This window comes from Coregonus clupeaformis, chromosome 31, assembly GCF_020615455.1.
Source record: "Coregonus clupeaformis isolate EN_2021a chromosome 31, ASM2061545v1, whole genome shotgun sequence".
Lineage (NCBI taxonomy): Eukaryota > Metazoa > Chordata > Actinopteri > Salmoniformes > Salmonidae > Coregonus > Coregonus clupeaformis.
In genome coordinates, this window is record NC_059222.1 from 25,808,642 (window position 1) to 25,830,841 (window position 22,200).

A 22,200-nucleotide genomic window follows, 5' to 3' on the forward strand; every position below is an offset into this window, starting at 1 on the left:
CCTCCAAATGGAGTCTCTCAGCGCTGCAGCTCCGCTAGAGGGCCTTCCTGTCTCCCAGTTAGAGCTGAGATCAATGGGAGCCTCAGAGACACTGTCATGATGATGGAACTACAGAGGCCCAGGCGGCCGCACTTATCGCCTTCTGACAAACTCGCTCACTAGCCCCCCTAATCCCCCAGAATTCACAGTGTCTGAGGGGAGAGCGGAGCGGGCGCCATGATCAGAGGTGCTGATGAACCCTTCTGAGGCTGAGCACACAATGACATATTAGTTTAAAGGAAAAGGGAACTTATTTATTTGGTTGTCTTTTATGGGCGGCAGGTAGCTTAGTGGTTAAGAGCGTTGTGCCAGTAACCGAAAGGTCGCTGGTTCTAATCCCCGAGCCCACTAGGTGAAAAATCTGTCGATGTGCCCTTGAGCAAGGCACTTAACCCTAATTGCTCCTGTAAGTCACTCTGGATAAGAGAGTCTGCTAAATGACCAATTATTTTTATTTTTTTTATTTTTTCCGATGTGAGCTGGAATAACATGGGGATTTACAGTATGTTTTGAGTCGATGGAATAGGCTAGATGATGCAGTCTACACTAGATGAAGGAAGAACATGAAAGGTTTTCCATTATGTACGTTTCATGCATATACATTAGAACACCATCACATTTAGTGTTTCACCATTTATTGAGTACGGAGACAAATAGCAAAGGTGTCTCAGGCAGTATTTGAAGTATCTAAATATAGTGTAACCTACCAATCAACGTATATGGGTCTTTCTATAAATAGTGGGGCCAATGTGTGACAAAAATAAAGATATGTTTATGCAGTTCCACATGTGTACTTAGAGGAATAAAAGTGAATATATGCAAATTGGCCCATAACTCCAACAATACAACAACAACATAGGCCTAGGACTATACATCCTTTAAGCAGGGTTCATACAGACATTGGCAAGTCAAGTTGAAGGACTTTTTCAAGCACCTAATTGTAATTTTCAAGGTCCTCAATTGTATAATTTATATAATTGTACATATAGGGCCTAATATAGAACTCCTACAAAAAAGCATGCAAAAAGTGTAAAAGTAGGCCAATACCACTTTAAGAATAATGTATATTTTAGGCCTGTCACGCCTACTCCCTTAACTGTCACGCCTACTCCCTCTCTCCAGCGCTCAACGTCGCCGGTCTACTAACCACCGGCCCTGGCAACAATCATTACGCACACCTGGTCATCATTATCTCCTTGAGTATGACCCCTTTTATTTAGACAGCAGTCACTAGGTAGTATTGTTTTCTCTCATGTTCTGTACGCTTCTCATGTTCTGTTCATCTGCATCGTTTCATTATTAAACTCACCTTCTGCACCTGCTTCCTGACTCCCGGCATATTACGTCACACACACAATAAAACCATGAATAGCAGAAGGTAGCATTAATCTCACCATCGCTGTTTTTATAATGACGACAACCAGGTTCCTTTTTTAATGGAAGGATTTCTATGGAAAGCAAGGCACTTAACCCTAATTGCTCCTGTACAGTGAGGGGAAAAGGTATTTGATCCCCTGCTGATTTTGTACGTTTGCCCACTGACAAAGAAATGATCAGTCTATAATATTAATGGTAGGTTTATTTGAACAGTAAGAGACAGAATAACAACAACAAAATCCAGAAAAACGCATGTCAAAAATGTTATAAATTGATTTGCATTTTAATGAGGGAAATAAGTATTTGACACCCTCTCAATCAGAAAGATTTCTGGCTCCCAGGTGTCTTTTTATACAGGTAACAAGCTGAGATTAGGAGCACACTCTTAAAGGGAGTGCTCCTAATCTCAATTTGTTACCTGTATAAAAGACACCTGTCCACAGAAGCAATCAATCAGTCAGATTCCAAACTCTCCACCATGGCCAAGACCAAAGAGCTCTCCAAGGATGTCAGGGACAAGATTGTACACCTACACAAGGCTGGAATGGGCTACAAGACCATCGCCAAGCAGCTTAATGAGAAGGTGACAACAGTTGGTGCGATTATTCGCAAATGGAAGAAACACAAAAGAACTGTCAATCTCCCTCGGCCTGGGGCTCCATGCAAGATCTCACCTCGTGGAGTTGCAATGATCATGAGAACGGTGAGGAATCAGCCCAGAACTACACAGGAGGATCTTGTCAATGATCTCAAGGCAGCTGGGACCATAGTCACCAAGAAAACAATTGGTAACACACTACACCGTGAAGGACTGAAATCCTGCAGCGCTCGCAAGGTCCCCCTGCTCAAGAAAGCACATATACAGTGGGGGAAAAAAGTATTTAGTCAGCCACCAATTGTGCAAGTTCTCCCACTTAAAAAGATGAGAGAGGCCTGTAATTTTCATCATAGGTACACGTCAACTATGACAGACAAATTGAGGGAAAAAAATCCAGAAAATCACATTGTAGGATTTTTTATGAATTTATTTGCATATTATGGTGGAAAATAAGTATTTGGTCAACTACAAACAAGCAAGATTTCTGGCTCTCACAGACCTGTAACTTCTTCTTTAAGAGGCTCCTCTGTCCTCCACTCGTTACCTGTATTAATGGCACCTGTTTGAACTTGTTATCAGTATAAAAGACACCTGTCCACAACCTCAAACAGTCACACTCCAAACTCCACTATGGCCAAGACCAAAGAGCTGTCAAAGGACACCAGAAACAAAATTGTAGACCTGCACCAGGCTGGGAAGACTGAATCTGCAATAGGTAAGCAGCTTGGTTTGAAGAAATCAACTGTGGGAGCAATTATTAGGAAATGGAAGACATACAAGACCACTGATAATCTCCCTCGATCTGGAGCTCCACGCAAGATCTCACCCCGTGGGGTCAAAATGATCACAAGAACGGTGAGCAAAAATCCCAGAACCACACGGGGGGACCTAGTGAATGACCTGCAGAGAGCTGGGACCAAAGTAACAAAGCCTACCATCAGTAACACACTACGCCGCCAGGGACTCAAATCCTGCAGTGCCAGACGTGTCTCCCTGCTTAAGCCAGTACATGTCCAGGCCCGTCTGAAGTTTGCTAGAGTGCATTTGGATGATCCAGAAGAGGATTGGGAGAATGTCATATGGTCAGCCAGTCTCCAGATCTCAACCCCATAGAAAATCTTTGGAGGGAGTTGAAAGTCCGTGTTGCCCAGCGACAGCCCCAAAACATCACTGCTCTAGAGGAGATCTGCATGGAGGAATGCGCCAAAATACCAGCAACAGTGTGTGAAAACCTTGTGAAGTCTTACAGAAAACGTTTGACCTGTGTCATTGCCAACAAAGGGCATATAACAAAGTATTGAGAAACTTTTGTTATTGACCAAATACTTATTTTCCACCATAATTTGCAAATAAATTCATTAAAAATCCTACAATGTGATTTGCTGGATTTTTTTTCTTCTCATTTTGTCTGTCAGAGTTGACGTGTACCTATGATGAAAATTACAGGCCTCTCTCATCTTTTTAAGTGGGAGAACTTCCACAATTGGTGGCTGACTAAATACTTTTTTCCCCACTGTACATGCCCGTCTGAAGTTTGCCAATGAACATCTGAATGATTCAGAGGAGAACTGGGTGAAAGTGTTGTGGTCAGATGAGACCAAAATTGAGCTCTTTGGCATCAACTCAACTCGCCGTGTTTGGAGGAGGAGGAATGCTGCCTATGACCCCAAGAACACCATCCCCACCGTCAAACATGGAGGTGGAAACATTATGCCTTGGGGTTGTTTTTCTGCTAAGGGGACATGACAACTTCACTGCATCAAAGGGACGATGGACGGGGCCATGTACCATCAAATCTTGGGTGAGAACCTCCTTCCCTCAGCCAGGGCATTGAAAATGGGTTGTGGATGGGTATTCCAGCATGACAATGACCCAAAACACACGGCCAAGGCAACAAAGGAGTGGCTCAAGAAGAAGCACATTAAGGTCCTGGAGTGGCCTAGCCAGTCTCCAAACCTTAATCCCATAGAAAATCTGTGGAGGGAGCTGAAGGTTCGAGTTGCCAAACATCAGCCTCGAAACCTTAATGACTTGGAGAAGATCTGCAAAGAGGTGTGGGACAAAATCCCTCCTGAGATGTGTGCAAACCTGGTGGCCAACTACAAGAAACGCCTGACCTCTGTGATTGCAAACAAGGGTTTTGCCACCAAGTACTAAGTCATGTTTTGCAGAGGGTCAAATACTTATTTCCCTCATTAAAATGCAAATCAATTTATAACATTTTTGATATGCGTTTTTCTGGATTTTGTTGTTGTTATTCTGTCTCTCACTGTTCAAATACACCTACCATTAAAATTATAGACTGATCATTTCTTTGTCAGTGGGCAAACATACAAAATCAGCAGGGGATCAAATACTTTTTTCCCTCACTGTAAATCGCTCTGGATAAGAGCACCTGCTAAATGACTAAAATGTAAATGTAATGTAAATGTAAGCCAAGTTGAAGCCAACATTAGATGCTGTCTTCCCCAGAATAACCGCACGTGGTTTGACCGCAACAGAGTAGTATAATACCCTTCAATTGAAGCTGCAGGAAACAAACGAAAGTGGCCACATCTCTCACAAAAAAGGATCAAAAATGAAATCACAGATAATTATAAGGGAGCATGAGAACTAATAAATTGGCTACAGTAATTACAAGGACTTTTCAAGCACCAAATTGAGGAAATGTCTAATTTAAGGTAGTCCTATTCCAGTAGTTGAATTTCTGTGCTCCAAATTCAAGTAGGCTACTTCAAGCCCCTTGTATTAAAATTGCAGGTGTAATATGGAGAAGAAAAACGTATTTGTCATGTTATTTCATTACCAGATCATATTGTGAATAAGCCCACTAGGCTATGTAATTTGTTATCTTTCCATAATAATTAATAGGAAGAGTGTTGGGTGTTGCGCTATATTCTATCCTACACAATTGCGCACGGGAGACTGTCCAATCCGATGCACAAAAACATGAACTCATTACCTTGGTCTCTGTTAAATCTAACGAGACCCTGCTGTAAATCAAGCAGGTTTCACCACATAACATAAGGAGACAAAATGTTATGTAGTTACACTGCATTTCTGAGATCTCTATACAAAAAAACTGCCCAACAGCTAGATCCAGGATTCTTACAGGGTTCAAATTCAATGTCTAATTTAACTGATTAATGCTATACATACACATATATATATATATATATATATATGATATAAGGACAACTTACTCTGCCATAAGTGCATGGACAAAAAAGTAATGTTTTATGTCACACGATTTTGGACAAATCCGTCAAGACACCAACCATGCATGATAAAGGGTTAAACATAGGTTTTAAATCAACTCCTGAATTTTATTTAATATATCTATGATCCCCCTTATATCTTAATGTAATGAAATGAAAAAACTTGGTAGATTATTATCAATGACAGCTGTAACAAGTTGTCCAGTGTAGGAAATCCTCACTGGTACCCTAGTTTCTAGAAAAGCCCATATAGAGAGAGAAGTGCCATGGGGGACACAATCTTACAATGTTGCAGTCCAGAAATTAGAGTTTTTATCATCTATGTCAAAAGCCTGAGCCTCTGATGGAGACAGTAGAACTGTCATTAACGCATGCTTCAGCATTCCCCTTCCCCCCTCTCTCTCTAGGAGCATTCGTGTGCCCAGGCCCTATAGGTGTATCGAAAGGATCCCACCCTGGTCACCAATGTAGCCAACTGATGTAGAGAGAGAAGTGCCTTAGCGGAATGCATTCTTAAGGTTGTGTGGTCCAGAGACGAGAACTCTACTATCTACGGCAAAAGCCTGGGCTCCTAACGGGGGACAATAGAATTGTCATCACTGCATGTTACAATAGTAAAATATTCTGTTTTTCACCTTGTCAAACTGATCCTTTATTGAATTTAGTCTACAAGATGCTCTAACAAGCTAGTGTATCTGTAGTTGGTGCTCTTCAACTCTAAAATGCACTAGACTGTGTGAGATGAAACTCACAATGAATAGACAACAGGCAAATGCATATGGGGTCTCAATGTCTAATAGTGACCACAGGGCTAGTTCAAACTGCAGTAGGATGGTTCTCCTCACAGGTGAGTGAATCAACTGAGCCCATGCTTGGTGGATAGCACTTGGTTGATCTCTGTGAACAGGACATAGGAGAGGAGAGCTGAATAGCGCATGGAGACAAAAGTGAGAGAAGAATTAATCAAAGAAATCATCACAGCAAAGGATTGTAGTTTGAGCTACAAATGAACATCCTGACAGTTAAATTACAACAACTAGGCCACTAGGATAGGGATAGAGGTAGGGTGCTCCAACTAGGACTTTTGACAGGGATAATGTGGCATTTCTTATTTTTCAGCATGAATGAAATTAGTGAGTCCTGCCTTGATGACTGTATTAGCTTTATAATACTTGACCTATAGTTTTTTGTAGTCTTAAATGATTAAATAATGATAGCTAAAGTGCCCTGTCCCGGAATGACATGCTAGTAGTGATAAAGCTATCTGCTCCTGCTAGCTAGCAACAGGTTGTTGTAGCTAGCTACATTGCTATGGTTGCTGCGTTCTATGTAAAGTTGTTGTTTTATAGATTGCATTGATGGTATCACATTTCTATAACTAAATAAAATAAATATAAAATACTTTACATGATAGCAATTTTTCAGATGGAGATCTCTCAGGAGCTGTCACCAGCTGTGTTTATGTACTGTCCTTAGGTACGGAGAACGTGATTGGCAGACATGATCAGCAGAGATGGTACCTGGATAGTACACAAGTTTTGATTGGTTTACTGTTTAGTACTTGGCAGCATTTGCATGTCCAGCTAGCTAACATAAAAGTATATATTTTTAAACTATGCAATAATTGACATTGTCAACAAACGGAAATGTGTTCAGAAGAAATAAACATACTTTCTTCCTAAAACTAGCCGCCGAAATTGTCGCAACCCCTATTACTAGTCTGTTCAACCTCTCTTTCATAACGTCTGAGATCCCCAGAGATTGGAAAGCTGCCGCGGTCATCCCCCTCTTCAAAGGGGGTGACACTCTAGATCCAAACTGCTACAGACCTATATCCATCCTGCCCTGCCTTTCGAAAGTATTCGAAAGCCAAGTTAATAAACAGATCATCGACCATTTCGAATACCACCGTACCTTCTCCGCTATGCAATCCGGTTTCCGAGCTGGTCACGGGTGCACTTCAGCCACGCTCAAGGTCCTAAACGATATTATAACCGCGATTGATAATAGACAGTACTGTGCAGCCGTCTTCATCGACCTGGCCAAGGCTTTCGACTCTGTCAACCACCGCATTCTTATTGGCAGACTAAATAGCCTTGGTTTCTCAAATGACTGCCTCGCCTGGTTCACCAACTACTTCTCAGATAGAGTTCAGTGTGTCAAATCGGAGGGCCTGTTGTCTGGACCTATGGCAGTCTCTATGGGGGTGCCACAGGGTTCAATTATTGGGCCGACACTTTTCTCCGTGTATATCAATGATGTCGCTCTTGCTGCTGGTGACTCTCAGATCCACCTCTACGCAGACGACACCATTTTGTATACATCTGGCCCTTCATTGGACACTGTGTTAACAAACCTCCAAACGAGCCATACAACAATCCTTCAGTAGCCTTCAACTGCTCTTAAACACTAGTAAAACTAAATGCATGCTTTTCAATCGAACGCTGCTAGCACCCGCCCACCCGACTAGAATCACCACTCTCGACGGGTCTGACCTAGAGTATGTGGACAACTACAAATATCTAGGTGTCTGGTTAGACTGTAAACTCAACTTCCAGACTCACATAAAGAATCTCCAATCCAAAGTTAAATCTAGAATCGGCTTCCTATTTCGCAACAAAGCCTCCCTTCACTCATGCTGCCAAACATGCCCTCGTAAAACTGACTATCCTACCGATCCTTGACTTCGGCGATGTCATTTATAAAATAGCCTCCAACACTCTACTCAGCAAATTGGATGTAGTCTATCACAGTGCCATCCGTTTTGTCTCCAAAGCCCCATACACTACCCACCACTGTGACCTGTACGCTCTTGTTGGCTGGTCCTCACTACATGTTCGTCGTCAAACCCACTGGCTCCAGGCCATCTATAAATCACTGCTAGGCAAATCCCCGCCTTATCTTAGCTCATTGGTCACCATAGCAGCACCCACCCGTAGTCTGCGCTCCAGCAGGTATATCTCACTGGTCATTCCCAAAGCCAACACCTCCTTTGGCCGCCATTCCTTCCAGTTCTCTGCTGCCAATGACTGGAACGAATTGCAAAAATCTCTGAAGCTGGAGACTCTTATCTCCCTCAATAACTTTAAGCATCAGTTGTCAGAGCACCTTACCAATCACTGCACCTGTACACAGCCCATCTGAAATTAGCCCACCCAACTACTTCATCCCTATATTGTTATTTAATTTGCTCTTTTGCACCCCAGTATCTCTATTTGCACATAATCTCTTGCACATCTAGCATTCCAGTGTTAATACTATTGTAATTATTCTGCACTATAGCCTATTTATTGCCTTACCTCCATAACTTGCTACATTTGCACACACTGTATATATATTTTCTGTTGTATTTCTGACTTTATGTTTTTTTTTTTTACCCCATATGTAACTCTGTGTTGTTTTTGTTGCACTACTTTGCTTTGTCTTGGCCAGGTCGCAGTTGTAAATGAGAACCTGTTCTCAACATGCTTACCTGGTTAAATAAAGGTGAAATAAAAAATAAAATAAAAAACATGTAAAAACCAGCTCCTTACTCGCCAGAGACCGATCATCAGTATATATATGTTGTCTTAAGGAGGAAGGTGTTACTGACTTTGGTTTTCGATTTCGAGGTTGGTCCTATTTCGGTGTGGACGCGCACTGATTGGAATCATCCTTGTTGGCCAGGATGTGTTGCACCTGTCGCCTCATTAGTCAGTCGTTAGTTTCAACTGTGCTGATATTTAAGATCTGCAGCGCCAATGCTCCAGGGGGCATGAGAGATGTTGGAAGAGCTAGACCGATGGTTTGGTCTCCCTCTTTAAGTTTGTGAATATGACATATTTTATCTGGTCTCCCCTGTTTGGTTTGCTCCACGTTTGTTTTTACTCCCTAACCTAAGTTGATGGGGGTGTTATTTTCCTTTAGTTTGTCTGATATCAGGCAACTCTAGTGGGCATCCATGGTGGGTGTTTGTTATGAACGTACTCGTCAGTGATTCATTTGTTAGTTCCCTTTTTTTATGTTGAGCGACGATTTTTGGTTGGTTATTAGAGAATGTAACAATGCTTGGGACAACAAGGAATGCTGTTTATAAACTTCCACAAGTAAGATAACTCACAGCACAGTGTGAACAAGTAGCACCTAGCTTTAAGTAGTCTAGCATTTAAGAGCGTTGGGCCAGTAACCGAATGGTGCTGGTTAAAATCCCCAAGCTGACTAGGTGAAAAATCTGTCGATGTGCCCTTGAGCAAGGCACTTAACCCTAATTGCTCATGTAAGTCACTCTAGATAAGAGCGTCTGCCGAAATGACTTAAATGTAAAAATGTTAGTATGTGTTAGGACGCTTAGCTTTGACACAAGATTGTCGTTACCTGACAATCACCAGGCGCATGCCCAGTACATGCAATACCTATGAACAACTGTAGTCAATAGGATTGCAGGGGATGTGCCAACACACACAGGGTGAGCACAGAGGTGCAATGACTGTACAATCACTACAATATGTGCCAATTAGCTTAAGCCTAGATTAAATCCGGACGGCGGAAGATCCGCGCTTTAGTGTGATTGACATTTAAAGGTAATTTCCAATTGAGCCGACAACTGGAACGCGGAAACGTTGCCTTTAAAAGGTGCATAGCTGAAAAGGGGCACTCGGGTTGAATCCAGCCCGTATTTCATCATACTCAAAGGGTCCTCAACATAAACACATCTAGTTCAAAACTACACCTACAAAGATGCAAACCCCTAAAGCATGTCCTAAATCATGGATGGGCATCTCCAGTCCTCGGGTGCCGGAGTGGTGTCACACTTTTCCCCCATCCCTAGCAAACACAGCTGATTAAACTAATTGCATTCTAAACTGAAGATCATGATTAGTTGATTATTGAAGTCAGGTGTGTTAGCTGGGACTGGGGCAAAAGTGTGACACCAATCAGGCCCCCGAGGAATGGAGTTGACCATCCCTGTGAATACATCTTTGGATAGAATAGCTAGGTGTCCATCCAATTTGCAACAGATTTTCATGTGAATATTCTAAAATCTGCATAAAAACAATATGTGCATTTTCACACCAGAGATGTTTCCATGAAATTGGTCTTTTGAGGATTAAAGGCTGTGCATGATGACGTAGTGCACATAAAAACAAGTTTTGCAGTTAAATTCCCATGTACTGAATAAAAAATAGTTAAATGGGTTTCCATCGCATTTTCAATTCTACTGATGCGCTCTAGCCAACACCTTGCAAATACAGTGCGGGCATGGTTGGTGTAGTGAAGCGAGCCTACCAGACGAGCTAAATGCCTTTTATGCTCGCTTCGAGGCAAGCAACACTGAAGCATGCATGAGAGCACCAGCTGTTCCGGACGACTGTGTGATCACGCTCTCCGTAGCCGATGTGAGCAAGACCTTTAAACAGGTCAATATTTACAAGGACGCGGGGTCAGACGGATTACCAGGTCGTCTACTCAGAGCATATGCGGACCAACTGGCAAGTGTCTTCACTGACATTTTCAACCTCTCCCTGACCAAGGCTGTAATACCCACATGTTTCAAGCAGACCACCATAGTCCCTGTGCCCAAAAATGCGAAGGTAACCTGACTGAATGACTACCGCCCCGTAGCACTCACGACGGTAGCCATGAAGTGCTTTGAAAGGCTGGTCATGGCTCACATCAACACCATCATCCCAGAAACCCTAGACCCACTCCAATTCGCATACCGCCCCAACAGATCCACAGATGACGCAATCTTAATCGCACTCCACACCGCCCTTTCCCACCTGGACAAAAGGAAAACCAATGTGAGAATGCTGTTCATTGACTACAGCTCAGCGTTCAACACCATAGTGCCCACAAAGCGCATCACTAAGCTAAGGACCCTGGGACTAAACACCTCCCTCTGCAACTGGATCCTGGACTTCCTGATGGGCCGCCCCCAGGTGATAAGGGTAGGCAACAACACATCTGCCACGTGTGTGCTTAGTCCCCTCCTGTACTCCCTGTTCACCCATAACTGCGTGGCCAAGCACGACTCCAACACTATCATTACGTTTTCTGACGACACAACAGTGGTAGGCCTGATCACAGACAACAATGAGACAGCCTATAGGGAGGAGGTCAGAGACCTGGCAGTGTGGTGCCAGGACAACAACCTCTCCCTCAATGTGAGCAAGACAAAGGAGATGATCGTGGACTACAGGGAAAGGAGGGCAGAATAGGCCCCCATTAACGTTGATGGGGCTGTAGTGGAGCTTGTTGAGAGTTTCAAGTTCCTTGGTGTCCACATTACCAACAAACTATCATGGTCCAAACACACCAAGACAGTCGTGAAGCGGCCACGACAACACCTTTTCCCCCTCAGGAGACTGAAAAGATTTGGCATGGGTCCCCAGATCCTCAAAAGGTTCTACAACTGCAATTTAGAGCATCCTGACCGGTTGCATCACCGCCTGGTATGGCAACTGCTCGGTATCCAACCGTAAGGCGCTACAGAGGGTAGCGCGTATGGTCCAATACATCACTGGGGCCAAGCTTCCTGCCATCCAGGACCTATATACTAGGCGGAGTCAGAGGAAGGCCCAAAAAATTGTCAGACTCCAGTCTCCCAAGTCATAGACTGTTCTCTCTGCTACCGCACGACAAGCAGTACTGGAGCGCCAAGTCTAGGTCCAAAAGGCTCCTTAACAGTTTCTACCCCGAAGCTATAAGACTGCTGCTACTCGCTGTTTATTATCTAGGTATAGTCGCTTCACCCCAACCTATATGTACAAACTACCTCGACTAACCTGTACCCCCACACATATCCATAAAAATGATGCCAGCTGATTCATGATTTCGACTGGCTGAGAAACGTTGCCTGCCTGTCTGTCTTGTCCCGACTCCCGACACGTTCATTACTATGGGACACCTGGAGATTGAATTTGAAAATTGAAACAATGTTGCAAATGTCGGCGAGACAGACAGCAAGGTTTATACAAATCTCCGCTGTTGAAAACTAAATGTGAGATAATGTCTAGATGCTTTTTATAGTGGAGATAAGTTTATAACTTGCCTGGCTGGGCTGATGATACAGTGGATTGCGCAGTCAGATGGAACAGAGTAAATAGACATTTTAATGTCATAGATTTAGCCGGTTTTAACCAATCAGCATTCAGGATTAGACCCACCCATTGTATAATATATCAATATCTACGCATAAAAGCGTTTCCACCACTATTTCTCGCATAATTAATTTTAACTGACACAAAAAATTACATTTACATCATTTAGCAGACGCTCTTATCCAGAGCGACTTACAAATTGGTGCATTCACCTTATAGCCAGTGGGATAACCACTTTACAATGTTTGTTTTTTTGTTTTTTGGGGGGTGGGGTGGGGTAAGGGGGGGTAGAAGGATTACTTTATCCTATCCCAGGTATTCCTTAAAGAGGTGGGGTTTCAAATGTCTCCGGAAGGTGGTGAGTGACTCCGCTGTCCTGGCGTCGTGAGGGAGCTTGTTCCACCATTGGGGTGCCAGAGCAGCGAACAGTTTTGACTGGGCTGAGCGGGAACTGTGCTTCCGCAGATGTAGGGGAGCCAGCAGGCCAGAGGTGGATGAACGCAATGCCCTCGTTTGGGTGTAGGGACTGATCAGAGCCTGAAGGTACGGAGGTGCCGTTCCCCTCACAGCTCCGTAGGCAAGCACCATGGTCTTGTAGCAGATGCGAGCTTCATTTGGAAGATCCCACCTTGTCTAGCGTATTTTGTTTTGTCGACATTTGGAAAGTTTACCGACACATTTGCTGTTTCCATCAGGCCTGTAGTGACATTTTTTATCCATCGTACTTTACTTGCATAAAAAGGTTGGATGGAAACCTGGTTAGTGACAACCCTATCTTCAGAAAGACATCAGAGCAACAGCTTGATAACAATGGGAACTGTGTCTGAGAAAGGGCCCCTAAAGGAGGGTGATGAAGGCCCTTACTAAAATGCCAGCCGGAGTCTCCGGAGGGCTCATTAGTCCTCTAAAATCAGTTTCCTGCAAACAGAGTCAATTAGAAATCAACACAGGCACCAGGCACTCTGTTAGGTCAAATATCACATTTACATTATAATTGCAACCAAATGAAATCCTGTCTTCCTGTGCTATTCAGTCACACAAAAAATTAATTATGTGTGGCAAAAAATAGTCACCTTAGCCCACCCCCTGAATACACCTTTGCCGAGTGTGCTGTCAACTCAAATGCCTTAGCATGCGCACTGAATTGATATTGATTTCTGTGTTGTGCTTCATCTAGTTTTACTGCAGTGCCGTAGTTGTAGACTCTGTGACAGGGGCTTAATTTTTTTTTTTAACTGATAGCTGATCGCTTAGAACAGAACTAATTAAAAGCTCTCCCAATGCGAAACAAAGTCTTTGTTATGTAAATACTGATCTCATAAAGAATATTTAGTTACTGTCTGTCTCCACTCCCTCAATTTCACAATGTTGTTGCAACGCTTTTTTAACAGGGGCCTGTTGAGACTCCATCTATTGAACAATACCACGTTGGAAAAATATTAAATAGTCTACCAGGCAGCCCTCAAAAGACATTAGAGAACTTGTTAATTAGGTAGGAAGGTATTGTTGTAATCAATGTTTCATGACTGGAGAATAATAACTTATGTTCTATTCAGTCACATTGCTGAAATGAAAGCTTCTTTTATATGGATGGTAGGCTCTTGGTCTTGCTTTTGAAGAGCTAAATTAATTCATCCTGTCTGCTTTGTAGTGATACTTCTGTCTCTTCTGCTCCTCTCTTGTTGATGCACATCTGTATGTTATTCTCCGCTATAGAAATGAGCATTTTCACTTGCTTTTACTGAAGTTAATTGTCCAAGGTTAAAGTGAAAACACATAATTCTGTACAACTTCATAATAATGAAAGTAATTCAGACATGTACACCTTTTCTATAATGGCATGGTTGCTATGGTAGCTGCTTGTGAAAATGTGGTGTAGTGAATGTCAAAAATACTGCACTCACTCCCAACGCGGGCATTACAACTCTCTATCCCCCCCTGGTGTTAGTAGGCCAAAACTGCAGCATCATCACTTAAGTACAGGCTCCTGTCTCAGAGCCAAGCTTCCCGACTTGTAATGTTAGCAAATGTCATTGACTTTGTAATTAGCTCACTGGCTCAATAGGCAGAGCTGAGCCTGGTGTTCGGGTCACCTGGTGGTTTCCATGGCAATTCAGTCGTGAGTCGTCGGTTTTAAAGGGGAACGGAAACACTTTAGGAAGTAAAGTTAAGCAACGAGATGTATTTCATCCACTAATACTAAACATGTGCATGTAACAGAAATCTTTATTTTTAGTATTTTGATCTTGAACGTTTATTTGAGCTATGGTCAGCTCCATCTTAAATTGCCATAGTAACGACTGAAGCCAATGCGTCATTGGTAGGAGTGAGAAAATTGTCTGTGGTATTGAGTTGTGGTGTGGAGAGTGAATCGAAAAATTAGCAACGGACGGCGAAGATGGCAATAAGTAATTCAAATGTGAACGGTTTAGCCCCAGACTGTACAAATTGCTATATAAACAGTCCTTGTGTAAGCAACCATCAGCTACCCAAGGACCCACAAAACTAGAAAAAGATTTCTAGGGTTACGGTGTAGGGGTTACTGACCGACCATTATAAACAACATTGATGACTTCAGAGTCAAGGAATGAACAGAGGAGGTGGTGCGAGTAAGTGAAGGTATGCCGATTGTGCAGTGTTGTCTAGGATAGCGTTACACAGGGCGACTTTGTTGCAACTCAGTTGAAGGAAACTAAATTGCGTCTCAAGTGCTTTGTGTAACTAACACCCACAGCAACTAACGTTAGCCAGCAATTCAACAGCAACTAAAATTGCAACAAAGTTGCTCTGTGTAAAGCTGTTATAATCTAGCTAGATTCCACCTCAGATAGCTAGCTAACTAGTCAACTATATAATTATGCTGACAGAGGTTTGTTTTGGCCTGCTGCAGCTAACTAGCTGTCGTTAGCTGTCAATAAGTTTTGCTAGCTAGCTAGCTACATGGCTTTGTTAGCTCCACCTCAGATAGCTAGACTGATGTTGACATAATGTTTGCTGAAGGATAAATGTCGCTCCCTGTATTTGCTCTGCTGTGTGGTGTGTGTGTGCGTGTGTAACACATTTGCAACAAGTCAAGTTAACGCCAACTGATATATTTGGGTTCTGTCAACGTAACAAAACTTTTGTTTGTTTTCAGGATGACATCGTTATCACTGAAAAGGTTTTAATCCTGGAGGAGACCATGGAGACTGTGCAGTAGGAGCCAAAGGTGTTACATGCACCCCATGTTATTTGTAAGGCTATTTTTTATTTCAAGCCACAATCTGTCATTCCTGAGGCCATTTTGAATATAAAATTGACAATACATATGCAATGATTCTTGAAGAATATAGCTATAGCCTAATATATAGATGCCTCATCGTGAGCTTAGTACAACTGCCTTTATTTTTTTTCTACCAACAGGAAAGAATGGTTAGTACTGCTTGCCAAACTGACCGCTGGGTGCCAAAGTCCTTGTGATGTGTTAGAGAAGAGAACCACCTGGACCATCACTCCAGAGCTGAAGGCCCAGCTAGACTGTGCTCACGTCCGTCTGTAAACGACCAAGTCTGGCCACTTTCCAGCACAGATCATTGAGGAGCTGACTGAGAGTGAGAGTAAGGACCTGGACTCACTGTATGAGCCTACGAGAAGCAGCTCAGAATCACAATCGTCACAGTGCGAGCCAGGAGTTTCTATCGAAGAGTGTGTGCAAGAAGCAAAATACATTGTCTTCGATAGCAAACTGACAGAGCTGATTAATGTCTGCCATGAGCCAGGATGTAGGGTGTCCAATAAAAAACGCATATTTTGACCAATGGGTAAAATAATATGTTAATTGTGTAGATAATCCTCTAAGAAAACCAATGGTCCAAAACCTCATGTCTCTATCGTAATCTGTTCAAAAGTTATTGGAGTTCTTACCCTTGTATGATGGCCAAAATTAGGGCAACTAATGGAGGCCAGAGATTCTTTTTTTGTAAAGAAATAAGGGAAATTGCACAGCATCGTGTCAGCTAGGCTTGATGCTGTGCCAGAATAAACAACCTGACAGGCTCACTTTCCCGTTGAACTCATCTTTGTTCTCGAATCCGCAGGAGATAAAACAATATAGAGGTAAGATAGATATCGATTTTGAGACACTACATGTAGTATTTTCATATTTTAGTATACACTTTTCATATTAATGCGAAATTCCTGTTCTTTTTTGGAAGATTTCTCACAAAAACAAGGGTATCTTTTTGATTTTCAAAGCCATTCACATTTAATTTACTTTGTGCCCATAGAGTGATCTGGCAGTAAGCAGCCAGCCTGTATGTTCTACAAAGAAAAAACATAAATAAGTTTGATAGCCAAACATCAAATGTGTACTTAATCCACCATCGAAACGAAATCTCAATGTAGTTATGAAGTTACATGTTGCAGGCGGTGATTTGAATCCGGTCTTCTAATCAAAGGGTAAGAACGTTAACATTGTTGGAAATAGTCATTGTCTGGTATATCATAGTGCTTACATTTACCACCCCATTATTGGTTATCATTACAAAACTACTGACGTTAGCTTCAATCAATTTACAGTATAATCAAGCAAATGTTAGCAATTAATAAACAGGCTTACCGGCTGCTGACAGGTCAAGTAACCTCTGCCAAGAAGTCCTTCATAAGAATAAGTGACATATCCAACACATCGCTATCAAGACAGACTGAGAGGAAACTCTGACTGGACGTAATACAGACACCCTTCGCTGGGATTTTGTGCTGTATCGCCACCATCTCTCTACAACACACACATTCATCCTCCCTGGCCATTATCTGAGGTGTTACAGGCCGATCTATGTTTCTATTCTCCCCACGAGAACGATCTCTTCGACATGGAGGCAATTATCAGCTCAAACATGAAAGGTTTACAGTTACAGTTAGCTGGCATTCTAAAGCCTAGTGTTTCCCTTCCTCTTTAACATCCCAGGTTGCTCCCCTCTGAGGGAGGCTAAGGAGAAGCTAAGCAGAGTTGGACAGAAAATCTGGGGATTAGCGACAAAGCTAACATGAGGTAGAGTTATGGCTAGCTTCACACAGAGATTGCCAAATTAAAGGGGAAAGTGACTGAAAGTCTTTTGTGATTAGCTTCTTATGTCAACCAAATTTGAGATGCAAAAACTTTGTGTTGATGTCAATGGGAGATTTGTGTTAAATCACAAGCTGATTTACGTGGAGTTATGCAGGCAAATCTCAGGAGAAACTCAATTGGATTTCCTTGATTCCTCACGTCCTCTTCTCCATCCACCGTGCATTTGTTTAGAAGAAATGTGGAAATAAATGTGCTTGTATGAAATGACTCTAGCGCTCATCAGGAAAATTACTTTTACAGACGTGGAATCCCAAAATACATCTGTAAAGTGGTCAAAATAAATATAGCTAGTTGTGTTAGACATTTTATAGATAAAAGGATAAGTAGCATATTGTTTTGTAAATGTGTGCTTTTCTTATCCCAATATACAACATTTACATTTACATTTTAGTCATTTAGCAGACGCTCTTATCCAGAGCGACTTACAGTTAGTGAATACATATTTTTTTATACTGGCCCCCCGTGGGAATCGAACCCACAACCCTGGCATTGCAAAAGCCATGCTCTATCAACTGAGCTACATCCTTGCCGGCCATTCCCTCCCCTACACTGGACGAATTGTGCGCCGCCCATGAGTCTCCCGGTCGCGGCCGGCTGCGACAGAGCCTGGATTCGAACCAGGATCTAGTGGCACAGTTAGCACTGCGATGCAGTGCCTTAGACCACTGTGCCACTCAGGAATACAACAGCTGTTTCAAAGCGGTGTGGCAGATTTAAAAACTCTTCCATGGTAGGATACACCTTAGCATACTCCGTTCGCCTGTTAACGAATTGACACTCTCCGACAGATGGGGGCCATACTTGTGAACTTTTGTTTAAACCATGGTTTATTTCTCATAGGCCAACCTGGCCAAATTAGCCACAATGCTGAGGACAACCATCTGAACAGATAATTATATCTGGTAACAAAACAACGAATCAACCTATCAGACCTTAAAGGTCAACTAGCCCCTCAGAATCAACTTCTCTGGTTTTAAACGGCCTATGTGGCATCGATATGAGTCAAAAACATGTATTCTAGTGTCAAATTTGACTACAAAGTATATATAGGATAAAGACAGTCTCAACCAAAACATAGTTCATCATGACTTAATGGAGGGTTGGGTATGGATTACTTACATGCCCACTTTTGCCAATGATGCCCAATTGCCCAAAGACACACATTGTGGTCCGCTACCATGTGGACATTTGTTTTCAAGTCTGCATATGGATGCAACCAAAGCATGCACATTTCGCTCAGCAAATAGGAGTGAAAATGGGCTTCCATAAAGTTGGTGCAAACTTCCATTGCATTTCAACAATATTGCCAGATGGCCAGGAATAGATTACATCCAACACCCGTCAAACCACTGGTGTTGGTGAGTACGTTAGCTAAGTAGATAGCTGGTACTAGCTAGCTTGTACTACTTTTGGTTATACAACATTATTTGATCATTCTAGCAGGCCAGGCTAGCTATGATACCACAGATGAAAGGGAATGATACTGTAGCTAGATAAATACATCAAGCTAACGTGTAATATGATGTAGCATGTCAGAGAAAGATGTGCATAGCTCACCTTTTTAAACCAAACTTAGGCTATCGTGTCCAAAAATGGTGTTGATATACGCTAGCCCAGCTAATAACACGTCCATAACAATGAAGATGGCTCTATTGTTGATCTGAATGTTTATAGGTTAGGCCAGTCAGTCAATAGCATGTGTTACAGAATTGACAGGAAACGATCAGATTTAGTGTATTTTACTGCATTGGCTTAATAACTTGTGAAGCCAGGAGGAGGCTAGGCTTCACCTCAGTGGATTCCTGGAGTAGCTGCACCCTCTATTGGACAGTTTGTGAACCTAGCCGTACCAGTCAATTTAGACTTTGTTACACGTGTGACAAGTGTGTGTGAAGGTAGGCTAGACAATGATTATAAAAACGTATATAAAACTCTGTAGGCGTAACCTACATCTAGGCAAGTACACATCCATGCAGCCTCATATGCTAAGATATTATTAGGCCCTAGCAGTGTATTTGTGAAGAAAACTTAAGAAAGTCGTAGGCCTATCTCCTTATGAAATGCATTCTTAATCTTCATTTTTAAGGTGATGACTGCTCTTTCCTTCTCAACACAATGCCACAATTAAATAATGACCCCCACCGGGATTCAAAGTTACATTGCAAGTGGTGAAAAGTGTCAGGAACTAGGCATCTTAAACTGTGAGTTAATTTTCCAGACACATTTTTGCATGTGATGCAGTTAACTTGATTATCAGAGTAGATGCTTTAATTAAAAAGTGTTGGATCACATCCAACTATGTGGACTATTTTAATTAGCTGAGATGGAATTTGTTACCAGATATAATGATCTACTTAGCTGGTCATCCTTGGCCTCATGGCTAATTTGGTCAGGTTGGACTATGAGAAAAGCTAGCGCTAGCCATTTTAGACCAATGACTATAAAAAAAGTTCATAAGTATGGTCCCATTTAGACCACCTATCGGTTTCCGGTTCACGGAAGAGAGGACGGACTTTTGCCCAATTTAGAATATCCCCTCAAGTTAGGATTTGTCCCATAATGCCCATTCATTCTGCACATCTTTTAGCACTACTCAAGTTATTGATTGTATTTACAAATCCTTATAGAACCAGCTTTTTTCTCTAGCACTGTTACATACATTTGACAGCTCCAGCAGAAGGTCATGTAGGGGGGGTGGTTAAGCCTCCACATTGCGAAGCCCAATTTAGATCTCTCTAAAGTCTTAAATCTCCACTTTGCTTCCCTTTGCAGACCAGCCCTCAGACGTTAGCCACAGGGGTTGCCTGGCAACAGCACACAGCATTTGGGGAAAAATAGTGGTTTGTGTGCCATGAGGCTCGGAGATCGAGTTAGAGAGTTAAACTTGAATCTCACTAACCCACAGTTGGCTCCACAGAGCTCCTATCCAATCGGTGACCACGGTGGGGACTGGGAACTGCATCCCACTGACACTACCACTAACCCTGGTCTTCTGAGTGTATTGACTCTAAAACAACCTTGTGCTGATGCACAATGAACTGATATTGCAGCAATGTGATAGATTCTGTTTGCTCATGTATTGCTACTGAAAGGGCAGTTCTAATACTGGTTGTAAATCCCATCCCTGTTGTACTGTACAACCCATCCTTATGACAAAATCACAAAAAGTCACATGCAGGCCAAGTTGCAATTTGAATATGTGTACATACTGTAGACAATCTCATCCAAAAACCTCCTGAACGTGTGATTTCCTGACAGGACCATTTTATGGATCGCTGAGTACTGAGTGGCACTGTCACTGTATTAAGACCTGTCTGTCTGACTGTCTGTCTGTATGTGTCTGTCAGCTGTACCTCTACCTCATTGCCATGGAGGACACAGAGACAGTTATTCTGCCTGACAGTTGTATAATCACCTGTTATTTATTTTCCCTCATGCTTCCCAACCCCACACACCAGGAAGATCAAGCCACACAGGTCTTCTGACACACTACATAAAATGATTTGTCTTTAAAGCACAGAGCAAGGACATGACATTCCCAGGAGTGAAGATGAGGTGTCTGTCCTCCCCCCCTGCTCACCTCACAGTCCTCTGCATGAAGAAAGAAGGCACTGATGGGATGTCTGTGATGCACTCCTGCTTAGAATACTGATTACTGGCAAATAGTATTTTTACCCACTCAAATAAATAACTGATTAGCATAGTCTCTAATCTATGAGCCCTTCTGAGATATGAGAACATTTTAGCTAGCTAGCTAGCATTATACATTAGTGGTGGTGTCATGACTCTCCCTGGGTGAGGATCAAGGGGGAGGGGGGGTATGTGCTGGTCTTGACACCTTAACACTGCCATAAATTAGAGAGGAGGAGAATCTATCGCTGGCCCTCTAGTATGGTGAAAGGAATGCCTTTGTTTCAGAGACCTTCTTGCCACCCAAAAACTTCAACATCTAACAATGAACACTGGGACAATATATTTCAACATCCAAACGTTGGGAATGATGAGAAATGGAATATGGAAAATGAATGTCTATTTTGTGATGTCATTATAAATGGTATAAAGGTGTTATAACGAAAACATTGTGACTTGAAGAGCTTTTACACTGTGGATATCAGGTTTACATCCTTTACCTTGTGTAGAAAATATCAAGGAGGAAGACAATGTTTTTGTGAAGATAGGAATGTGAGTTTAGCTTTCTAACAAGATCATAGTGATGATAATACTTTTGCCTCGTAACTAGCCACACCCGAGGGAACTCAGAGAGCGTGTCAGTATGACGGAAACACCCCTCTTTACCAGAGTGCTTAAAAGATTGAGTTAAGAATTATCAGATCAGACTAGACGGACCTCAAGCTGCAGCTTTTGTCCATATTGGTCCCGACCCTGAAAATCAACATGAGGTGAAGACGACAAAGTTGCCTCCACTAACAATCAATGTTACGGCTGAGTAGCTGTTCTAAGTACTGTAACTAAGAAGGTGAATTTAAGTGGGACCATCCTGTTACTCTCTTCAAACCGTCGTCTACTACACTGCTCTCATCACCCCACAGGGGATCATCGACACGGCTGATTAGCCGTCCTCAGAATACCACTTCCAGAACGAGTGAAAGTAAACAGACAACTAAGAAGAAGGACCTCGTGTGGACAATCTGAGCCTTACATCTAAAAGGCCATCCGAAAGAGAAGGTCCAATCGACCCCTTCCCACGAAGGCCTGGGTCCATACACGACGAAGACCTCCAACACGTAAATACATGCATTACTTCTCACCAAACGGGCGGCA

The 22,200-nt window shown here is 42.5% G+C and overlaps 1 long non-coding RNA gene across 1 annotated transcript in view; it reads left to right on the plus strand.

Moving 5' to 3' along the window:
* The window catches only part of LOC121547043, a 32,041-nt gene extending 15,880 nt beyond the window's left edge, over positions 1–16,161 (plus strand). Inside the window, exons 3-4 of the long non-coding RNA XR_005996474.1 lie at positions 15,448–15,544; positions 15,714–16,161. This is a non-coding gene — a long non-coding RNA (uncharacterized LOC121547043). The remainder of the gene's footprint in view (positions 1–15,447; positions 15,545–15,713) is intronic.
* The last annotated feature ends 6,039 nt before the right edge of the window (positions 16,162–22,200 follow it).